This window comes from Oryctolagus cuniculus, chromosome 3 (assembly GCF_964237555.1).
Source record: "Oryctolagus cuniculus chromosome 3, mOryCun1.1, whole genome shotgun sequence".
NCBI classification, from domain to species: domain Eukaryota; kingdom Metazoa; phylum Chordata; class Mammalia; order Lagomorpha; family Leporidae; genus Oryctolagus; species Oryctolagus cuniculus.
Window position 1 is genome coordinate 174,663,103 of NC_091434.1, and position 11,509 is coordinate 174,674,611.

The 11,509-nt window shown below is 45.5% G+C and overlaps 1 long non-coding RNA gene across 1 annotated transcript; it reads right to left on the bottom strand.

The window, feature by feature from the left end:
• Positions 1-1,023: 1,023 nt before the first annotated feature.
• LOC138849075 (uncharacterized) lies at positions 1,024-4,613 on the bottom strand. Its single transcript, XR_011387483.1, has 2 exons — positions 4,046-4,613; positions 1,024-2,089 (listed from the first exon to the last, which is right to left on the bottom strand). It is a non-coding gene; the product is annotated as an uncharacterized lncRNA (long non-coding RNA).
• Between the last annotated feature and the right edge of the window lie 6,896 nt (positions 4,614-11,509).

Here is an 11,509-nt window from a genome sequence, read left to right on the forward strand (position 1 = left end):
CTCGCAGGGTGCGGATTAGCAGGAAGCTGGGAGGAGAATGGAGCTGGGACTTAAACTCGAGCACTCTGGTATGGGATGTGGGTGTCTCCAGCAGTGGCTTGAATCCCGTGCCAAGTGCTCGCACGTAGGTGGACCACTCTCAATGCAGTCATCCGGTGCTGACTTTCAGGAGCTCGGGGCACTCTCCCAAATTCCCTGTGTGGATATCCTGGGGGAAGGGTTGTATCTGCTGCTTGCTTAACTGTTCAAAAAAATTTCCTAACCCTGCTCCTGCTCCGCCCCCAAAATGGTAACATCACAATTCCATGTTTTCTGTTTTCCTGTTCCCATTAGGATGACTAAACAGGTATTTAAGGGCAGCTTAGGCAACACGAAGATGATGTTTGGCTACCCCAGACTCATTTCCTCTCATTTCTGCTAAAAGAAGCTTGGTTTTGCTCAGGGTGATAGTGTGCCCAGCCTGAGGAGATGATTCATATTTTACCCTAGTCACCCTCTTTCCGTGGGTAAGTGCTTTCTCAGCCACTCCTTCAGCGAGGAGTATTTGTGGGCGTGTGGTGCATTTCTTGCCTGTGAGATGCCGGATGAAGTCTGCAGGGGGGCTTGTGGACAGCGTTTGCTTTCCTGATAATGTGAGAAAGCGGCGGCTGCCTTGGGCCCTTGCCCCTTCTTTCTGCCTCGGATCTTCATGTGATACTTGGAACTACAGCACCCATCCTGTAGCCATGAAGTGACATGCATGGGGATGATAAGCCCATGTGCAACGTGAAACAACAGAACGTCCGAGTCCTTAATGACATTACGAAGTGGGCAGATCAATCCTGACCTGGGTTATCCCTGAGTTTTTTGGAAAGTAAACAGTAAATATCCATGTAGCTTGAGCTCCAGTTAGTAGAGGGGTTCTGCTCTTTGCAGCCAAACTGCTACCAGTTGTGGAGGGGACGGCAGTTGCTGGAGCAAGGAGTTCGCGGGTTCTTTTCCTCAGCTTAGTATAGAAATAAAAAGCCGAGAAACAATTCGCAAAGAGGCAGAAACTTTTATTAGACAGAAGAAAACCTTTTATTTGGCAAGCGACAGAGAAAGCGTCTGGTCTGAGAGGAGATAGGCGGCGTGCCTGCAGGGAACACTGGCTTTGAGGAAGTGTCCGGGTTTTTAAGGCATTACTGTGTTTTTCATTGAGTCATTCTGTGGGGGTGCCCATTGGATGGGGATTCCACATACGGTATGTTGATTGGCTTGGGGCTCATGAAGATAGTGGGGGTCTCCTGGAGACTGTCCATCTCTCTAGAGGCTCAGCCCCTCTTCTCTGCTAGCTCTGGGTGAAAGGTGCAGCCACCCTGGAGGTGTGGTTTAAAGCCTAAGGTCACAGAAGATAGCCTGGATCTCCTGGAACCAGTCTGACTCTCCCCAGGGACCCAGCCCCTTCTCCTGCCAGCTCTGAGTGAAAGATTGCCCCCACCCTGAAGGTGTGGTTTAAAGCCACAAGGTCACACATGCAGCACAAGAAGGTCTTAGTGGGGGAGATGCCAGTTGGTCTGGAAACAGGCTTTCCAGCAGGGGCCCACAGACTCCCAGCCCCACTGGATGGCCTCAGTTAGCTGCATGGATACAGTGAATAATCTTTTAGAGGTTAAAACATAAGCACTGATTGTTAGTTCAAAATAGAACTAGACGGTGGCTAGATGGTGCCTTTTTTTTAACATTTTTATTATTTATTTGAGAGAGAGAGAGAGAGAGAGAGAGTTACAGAGAGAAAGAGAGAGAATTACAGAGAGAAAGAGAGAAACAGAGAGAGAGAGACAGAGAAAGGTCGTCCACCTGCTAGTTCACTCCCCAAATGGCTGCAACGGCCTGAGCTGAGCTGATCTGCAGCCAGGAGCCAGGAGCTTCTTCCAGGTCTTCCATCCTCCACTGTTTTCCCAGGCTGGAGCAGAGAGCTGGATCAGAAGAGAAGCAGCCGGGACTTGAACCGCCGTCCATATGAGATACTAGGCAGAGGCCTAGCACACTACAACACAGCATCGGGCCCTTGATGGTGCTTTTGATAGATGGTGCTAACCCTGTTATTTCATCAACCTTTGGAATTTGCCTGCAGGACAGGTATGGAAAACATCCAGTGTGAAAAGGCTGATTATTTGCATTTAAACATTATTCTTCCTCATAGAAGAGATAGTAGGTTTTACCTTACATCTGGTGAATAATAATTAATCTGAAGAATGTAAATAATTATATAGGCCAGCAGACCACCTCTCACTTCCCGCTGAAGTGGATACTATCTTTTTAAAAAAGATTTATTTATTTTATTTATTTTTTAAACTTTTATTTAATAAATATAAATTTTGAAAGTACAACTTTTGGATTATAGTGGCTTTGCCCCCCCCATAACCTCCCTCCCACCCGCAACTATCCCATCTCCCACTCCCTCTCCATTCATATCATATCAATTCCATTCATATCAAGATTCATTTTCAATTATCTTTATATACACAAGATCAACTTAATATATACTAAGTAAAGATTTCAACAGTTTGCACCCACACAGATACACAAAGTAGAAAGTACTGTTTGAGTACTGGTTATACCGTTAATTCACATAGTACAACACATTAAGGACAGAGATCCTACATGGGGAGTAAGTGCACAGTGACTCCTGTTGTTGATTTAACAATTGACACTCTTATTTATGATGTCAGTAATCACCCGAGGCTCTTGTCATGAGCTGCCAAGGCTGTGGAAGCCTCCTGAGTTCGCCAACTCTGATCTTATTTAGACTAGGCCATAGTCAAAGTGGAAGTTCTCTCCTTCCTTCAGAGAAAGGTACCTCCTTATTTGATGGCCCATTTATTTATTTTATTTGAAAGGCAGAGCTACACTAAGAGAGAAGGAGAAGCAGAGAGAGAGAGAGAGGGAGAGAGAGAGAGAGGTCTTCAATCAGCTGGTTCACTCCCTAATTGGCCGCAACGCCCAGAGCTGTGCCAATCCGAAGCCAGGAGCCAGGAGCTTCTTCCTGGTCTGGCAGGGGCCTAAGGACTTGGGCCATCTTCCACTGCTTTCCCAGGCCACAGCAGAGAGCTGGATTGGAAGAGGAGCAGCCGGCACTACAACCGTTGCCCATATGGGATGCCAGCGCTGCAGGCAGCGGCTTTACCTGCTACGCCACAGCGCTGGCCCCAGTGGATATTATCTGTAAGGTTTTCCTGCCTTTCTGCTCTGAACTTTTATTTTTTTTTTAAAGAATTCATTTTTTAATTAATTAATTTGCAAAACAGAGTTACAGTGAGGGAAAGATATTTTCCATTGGCTTGTTCACTCCCCAAATGGCCTCAATGGCTAAATAGGGCTGGGCCAGGCCAAAGCCAGGGGCCTGGAATTCCATCCAGGTCTCTCAAGTGGGTGGCAAGGGCCAAGGACTTGGCTATCTTCCACTGCTTTCCCAGGCACATTAGCAGGGAGCTGGGTCAGAATTGGAGCAGCTGGGCCTTAAACCGATGTCCATACAGGATGCTGGTGTCACAGGCGGCAGCTTAACCAGCTACACCACAACATCAGCACCTCTGAACATTTCTATTTTGATATTATTTTTAGCCTGTTTCATCATATTGCTTCCATACTGACAAAAAGAAACACATCATTAATCAAGGTTCAAATTTCTTTTTTTTTTTGCTTTATATTTTTGTACACTAAAAAAGTCCATTTTGACATAAAGATCACTTAAAAGTTTTGAGGAAAGAAAAGACCACTGAATTGTTAGTGTATTTCTATGCTATTATGCAATTTCTGTATTATATAATTTATATATGGGTCATAATATAATTTATATATTATTTTATAATTATATAATCCATATATCACTTCACTTATACTTCAGTATATTTTTTGCATTATTATTATTATTATTTAAGAACAGCTTTATCTATAGTACACCAAAGTGACAGGGTTGGAAGTTTATCAGTTAGCCCTTGCTGTGTAACAGATCCCTTCCAAATTTGGGGGTTTAAACAGCAAAGGTGCCATCCCTCCGTGTCTGACAGCTCCTCCGTCTCACCTGGACCTAACAGGATGTGGCTGCACACTGCAGGTCGGCTCCAGGTTGCCTTAATCCCTGAGAATGTGTCTTCCTCATGGCAATGGCAGCAGTGCGAGAGCGGCAGGGGGACTGGCCAGTTGCAGACACATTCAAGCCTTTGCTTGTATCACAGCCGCCGACATGCCGCTGGTCAGGCTGAGTCATATGGCCAAGCCCTGCCTGCATGCACAGGGTGAGGAAATACCCACACGAGGGGCTGGGCCGGACTGCAAGGTCACACAGCCAAAGGGAGGAGAGAAGTGAGAACAATGATACAGTGTAGTAACAGGCCCAGCTTCTGACGTCTTTCAGAGTCATTCTCAGAACTAAAAATTAAAGAAATTATCTTAGGAAAGAGAGATGCCTGATCCTCCTACCACAAAAGATGAAATTCTGGAACATGTTTAGGCAATGCTTAGAAGAATTATCTTGACAATGTTTTTAAAAAGGTCACCACTCACCGCTGCTGTTTGTGTGCCTTTTTAGAGAGAGCCTTGTATGGGATGAAGACAGTTTGTTGAGTCTCTGTTATTGCCTATGTGATGCCAGATTGACAACAATCTCTGGTTGTCCAGAGATTGCATTTCCAAATCCATAATATGTTAGTGACCAATATCTTTACCAATAATACCTTTACAAAAACCATGTTCTTCACATGTATCATGTTAATCTCAGAACAACTCCACAAAGTAGGAATTATTTATTATTCCTATTTTACAGATGAGAAGATCGAGGTTCAGTAGGTTTCTGCTAATAGAGCTAGGAGTTGAATGTGGTTAATCACACTGAGAACTCATATGCTTATAGTAGACAAATGCTTCTTGCGTCTACTATGTGTCAACAATGACATGGTGTTGTTGCTCTGGCCCAACGGGGCACTTGAAACCACTGCAGCCAAACTGGTACCATGAAATACATGTAAGAGAAAATAAATTATGCTTCTTTATAACATTTTTTTTGCAGTGTGATGATATAGAAAACAGCCTATCTAGATTGTTTTTGAGCACTGTACCCTGGGCTTGGGGTTGACTGTTAGTAGAAGAATGCATTTATAAAGCACACGCCAATTTTCTAATACTCTGGGCTCTCATGTTTATAGGGGCCATCAATATCCTGGGCCTCACAGGCCTCATAAACCAGCCTGGCCCTGTGTGATGTGTGCCCACGGTGGACTGACAGCCACAAATCTTGGCCTGAGTGGCCTCCTCTCTCCCTGTTTTGGCAGATCCAAGCTCCCAGGCTCCTTCCCTCTGTGTTCTGAATGATGGTTCAGGAGCCGGTGGGCAGCTCTCATGCCCCCACTGCCCCTGAAAGCTTGTTTTCTTCCTCCTTGATTCCCCACCATGTTCTGCACATTTTTCTCAAGTCTGGTGCTAACTTTGCACATGAAGTGATACATATTTTTTAAAAAATTTATTTATTTATTTGAAAGTCAGAGTTACAAAGGGAGAGGAGAGGCAGAGAGAGAGGTCTTCCATCTGATGGTTCACTCCCCAATTGGCCGCAATGGACGGAGCTGCGCTGATCCAAAGCAAGGAGCCAGGAGCTTCTTCTGGGTCTCCCATGCAGGTGCAGGGGCCTACAGACTTGGGCCATCTTCTATTGCTATTCCAGGCCATAGCAGAGAGCTGGATTGGAAGTGGAGCAGCTAGGTCTCAAACCGGCGGCCATATGGGATGCCGGCGCTTCAGGCCTGGGTGTTAACCTGCTGTGCCACAGCGCTGGCCCCATGAAGTAATATTTTTTAAAGAAACTTCCCAGAATTGAACCTCAGAAGGAGCCTCTTTCTAGACCTGAATTTAGCCCTTCAGCCTTCAGTCACCTTTCCCTCATTAATCTGAACAAAAGTATTCTCTGGACTTTAAAATGTTTTCAACCATCATTTATGACTGTCCTCTTCATTCGTTTTCAGTGTTTTTTTTTTTTTTTTGACAGGCAGAGTGGACAGTGAGAGAGACAGAGAGAAAGGTCTTCCTTTTTTGCCATTCGTTTACCCTCCAATGGCCGCCGCGGCCGGCGCACCGCGCTGATCCGATGGCAGGAGCCAGGTGCTTCTCCTGGTCTCCCATGGGGTGCAGGACCCAAGCACTTGGGCCATCCTCCACTGCACTCCCAGGCCACAGCAGAGAGCTGGCCTGGAAGAGGGGCAACCGGGACAGAATCCGGCACCCCCACCGGGACTAGAACCCGGTGTGCCGGTGCCGCTAGGTGGAGGATTAGCCTAGTGAAGCCACGGCGCCGGCCTTCGTTTTCAGTTTTTAAAATCCATTCCTTTCAAAAGAGTAGTCTTCTGAAGAATGGAATTTTGGGTATGAACTGGAAACAGTGGAGCACATCCTTTAAACCTTAGGAGAGTGGAGCCAGCATTGTGGCACAGCAGTTAGAGCAGTTGCCTGCAGCACCTGCATCCCATATGAGCTCTGGTTCAAGTTCACCTGCTTCACTGCTGATCCAGCTCCCTGCTAAATCGTCAGAGAAAGCAATGGAAGATGACCCAAGTCCTTGGGCTCCTGCCACCCACATGGGAGACCCAGATGAAACTCCTGGCTTCTGGCTCCTGGCTCCCACCTGGTCCAGCCCTGGTGGTTGGGCAGTTGTGGCCATCTGGGGAGTGAATCAGTGGATGGAAAATCTCTGTCTCTCCCTTTCTGTAACTCTGCCTTTCAAATAAGTAAATATATCTTAAAGGAGAGAGAGCGAGCTTTCATGTGAATCACAAGTGGACAGTTACTTGTTCAACTTGCAAGTGCGTTTTGGCTGTTTAACAAGAGTGGCCTAATTTGGGGGGAGGGAGCTTTGGGAACAGCTAATGGAAGTGGGGTGGTCAAGCCCCCTAAGAGAGGTGGAATTAAGATTATTTTTATAACTGATATGGCACAAGCACTGGTCAATTGAAATGAACACAGCCACTCAGAATGGACATTGGTCATAAACAGCGTGTATGGCCATGTTCGTGGCACCCCAACATCAGAGGGAACAAGCTCCCTTTGTTGCCAGCACTGGTACACAGCTCCACCACTACAGCTCTGGCTTCAAACACCTGTTGGGTACTTTCTAAATAAAATCTACTGAAAGGAAAAAAAGAGTGACTATTTAGGAGATTCCGTAGCTGAGTGCAATTACATTTTTTTTAAAGATTTATTTGAAAGTCAGAGTTTCACAGAGAGAGAAGGAGAGGTAGAGGTAGAGGTAGAGGTAGAGGTAGAGGTAGAGAGAGGTCTTCCATCTGTTGGTTCACTCCCTAATTGGCTGCAATGGCTGGAGTTGTGCTGATCCAAAGCCAGGAGCAAGGAGGCTTCTTCTGGGTCTCCCACATGGGTGTAGGGGCCCAAGGACTTGGGCCATCTTCTACTGCTTTCCCAGGTCATAGCAGAGAGCTGGATCGGAAGTGGAGCAGCCGGGACTTGAACCAGCGCCCATATGGGATGCCGGCACTGCAGGCGGTGCTTTACAGCGCTGGCCCCTGAGAGCAATTTCAAAAGGAGGTTTTCAGAGAGATTTTGAGCCCTTAGGGGTGTGAAGAGAACATATAAATTCTGGTATATTTATTCAAGGAAGCACATCGTTACTTTGTCATATTTCCTGGTAATTGGTGTGCTTAGTGGTGTCTTCCGTGAAGTGACTATGGTTTTAATGAAATGTCATCAGGTGACAGATGTCTGACTTAGCAGGAGAACCTTAAGCCCAGAGAGAAAAGGAGGTAATTGTTAGGTCAGAGCCTAGGTAGAGAAGTGTCACACTGTAAAGGAGGCCCCATTGGGTTTGGAAGGAGCACCCAGATATCCCGGTTTGACAGCCAGTGGCGAGGGAACAACCTGTGCTGTCTGGGGTCAGATGTAGTCTGCAAGATGGATGGAGCCCACAGGGACCGCAACAAGTATCCCCAGCAGAACTGTAGGAGCTCGGCCACAGCCCCGTGCTGCTTTCATTCCCCATGCCCATAAATAGTTTTAAAATTTTTATTTAAGGTATACAAATTTCATATACACAGATTTAGGAACATAGTGATACTTCCCACCCTACCCTTGCTCTTGCCCACACTCCCACCGTTCTTCCTCCTTCCTCTCCTATTCCCACTCAATATTTACAAAGCTCTGTTTTCAGTTTCCTTTATACTCATAAGATTGACCCTACACTAAGTAAAGAGCTCAACGAATAGTATGAAGAACAAAACACTGTTCCTGAACAGAAGAGACAAGGGCTGTAACAATCATGAAGCTCAAAATGTCCATTTCATTCCAATACGTTACATTTTAGGTACTCTGTTAGTTACCACAGATCAGAGAAAACATATGGTATCTGCCTTTTTGGGACTGGCTTATTTCACTAAGTATAATGGGTTCTAGTTGCATCCATTTTGTTCCATAATTTTTTTTTTTAAGTTTCTGCCTGCAGTGCCAGCATCCCACATGGGCGTCGGTACTAGTCGCAGGTGCTCCTCTTTTGATCCAGCTCTCTGACGTGGTCTGGGAAAGCAGTGGAGGATGGCCCAAGTGTTTGGGCCCCTGCACCCCTGTGGGAGACCCAGAGGAAGCTCCTGGCTCCTGGCTTGGGATCAGCCCAGCTTCAGCCATTGTGGCCACCTGGGGAGTGAACCAGCAGATGGAAAACCTCCCTGTGTCTCTCCTCCTCTCTCTGTGACTCTGCCTCTCAAATAACTAAATACATTTTTTTAAAAAAAATAGTGGATTTGCATATTAGAAGTACTCTATCAGAATAGAGCCCAGTAAAGAGGACCTGGGAAGTGCGAGGTTGGCTCTGGGGTTTGTGGCTGTAATAGAATTACTCCACCAGGGAGAGGAAGAGAGAGGGTCTCTGGTGATGTTTCTTTCTTAATTATACTTTTCTGTAGTAATTAACTTTTTTAGAATAAATGTGCCTATTGTAATATAAAAAGTGGTGCCTTAAAACATGATGGTGTTAACAATTAATGAAGTACATCATAGTTTCACTTTTTAGAATGAAAGAAGTAGTACAGGAATAGACCCTTCTTGTGAGGGCATCAGGGCCAGCGGTGGGAGCTGCCCCCTCACTGTTCTCGCTCTGCCCTTCTCCCTTTGTGGGAACTTTCCCGCCCTTTTGCGTGCTCTGTGTACATATGCACCTTTACCTCTCTTACACTTACCTAACTGTGATGGCACCACAACACGGTTTTACAGCTCCTTTTTCCATTTCATAGCATGCTTTGGAGATGTCTTAATATCAGTACGTGTTGGTTTACCGCCTACTTTTTATTCAGCAACTTAAACAAGCAGCTCATCCTGTAAGCGGCCTCAGGTGGTCCCTGAAAATGGTTCGCTATTCACTTGACCCAGAAATTCCCACAAAATCATGTAAGCCAGCAGGTTGAGATCTTCCTGTTCCCTTTAAGAACAGCCGAGAAACTGCCCAGGCCGTCAATGTGTGTATATCCAAAAAGCCACCAGGTATCTGAAGGATGTCGCGTTAAAGAGTGTGCCATTCCGTTACCATGGTGGAGTTCATAGGTGTGCCAGAAACAAACAGTGAGTCTGGGCACAGGGTCGGTAGCCCCCAAAGAGTGTTGAATTTCTGTTGTGCATATTTATAAAGGCAGAAGGAATGCTGAACTTCAGGGTTTGGATGTAGATTCTCCAGTTATTAACATATACAGATGAACAACGCACCCGAGATATGCTGCCCTTCCTATAGAGCTCACAGCCCAAGTGATCCAGGCACAAGCTTCTCCTGCCCCGCCATCATGATCCTCACTGAAGAGGAAGAAATTCTTCCTAAACCAAAGGAGGGGGCAGCACAAAGGGGAAAGATGTCGCTGGGGCTGGGGCTGGGGCTGGGGCGCAGTGGGTTAAGCTGCTGCCTATGACACCAGCAACCCATATCGGAGCTCCTGTTTCAGTCCTGGCTGCTCTGCTTCTGATCCAGTCGCTTGCTAATGTGCCTGGGAAAGCAGCAAAGATGGCCCAAGTGCTTGGACCCATACCAATCATGTGGGATACCGAGAAGAAGCTCCTGGTTCCTGGCTTTGGCCTCGCCTAGCCCTGGTTGTTGAAGCTATTTAGGGAGTGAACCAGCAGATGGAAGATCTCTCTGTGTCTCTCCTTCTCTGTTGCTATTTCAAATAAACAAATCTTAAAAAAAGAAAGAAAGAAAAGAGAAAAAGATATCCTAGAAGAAACAAAAAGTTATGGCTCAGAAATAAATTCACCAAAAAATAATATAATAATAAAATAAATAATAATAAAAATAATAAAAGAAAAATAATTTAAAAATAAACTTTACTTATTTAATCTCATCCATTTTAATAGCTACATAGTATTTGTTAAATATATGCAACACATAAAATTTCTGCAATACAGCTATACTATTACATTATAATACAATATAATAATATATTATTATATACATCTAATCTATCATTTAACTATGTTCCGAGTGAGGACCTGCAGCCATTTCCTGTTTTTTTCTTTGATAAGCCACATTTCAGTGACCATCCCTATTTTTATGTGCATGTACCAGAACTTTCCTATGAGAAATGTCTAGCAGTGGTTGCAGAGTACACATATTCAGAATGGCAGATGCTGCCGAAATGCTGTTCTCAAAGACCACGTCGCCCAACCTTCCCTCCGTGGCTGAGCCCTGCTTCCTCCACTCCTAGCATTCTGCTGACATTGTTGCTTGAAAAACACAACATGCATGTCTTCCTTTTATAATGAGAAAAATGTTTAAAAATTACATTGAAAAGTCACTTTTTTTTAAAGATTTTTTAAATTTATTTGACAGGTAGAGTTACAGACAGTGAGAGAGAGACAGAGAGAAAGGTCTTCCTTCCGTTGGTTCACCCCCCAAATGGCCACTGCAGCCGGCGCTGTGCCAATCCGAAGGCAGGAGCCAGGTGCCTCCTCCTGGTCTCCCATGAGGGTGCAGGGGCCCAAGCACTTGGGCCATCCTCCACTGCCTTCCCGGGCCACAGCAGAAAGCTGGACTGGAAGAGGAGCAACTGGGACTAGAACCCGGCGCCCATATGGGATGCCGGCGCTGCAGGCAGAGGATTAGCGAAGTGAGCCACGGCACGGGGCCCATGAAATGTCACTTTTTAAGAAGGAAAGCGAAAGGACCAAAATGATAAAAGTGGATCTCCGTGGGAGATGGGACATAGGCAATTTACATTTCCTTTACAATCTGAAAAAAAACTTAATTGAAAACAGGAATGTCAACATTCAAACATAAATGTTATGGAAAAAATAGTGGTTATAGAAAAAGAGGGAGAGTGAAGGGGAAAGACACCTGAGGCCCTTCTCCACTGAGTCACTGAGCTGGTTTGTTTATTACTGTAAAGCAATGCTGACTCGGGTTTGCAGGACCCAAAAACACTTTTTCAGAATAGACATTAGTGTGTTTGAAAATGCTATTACAAGCCGGCGCCGTGGCTCAATAGGCTAATCCTCCACCTTGCGGCGCCGGCAC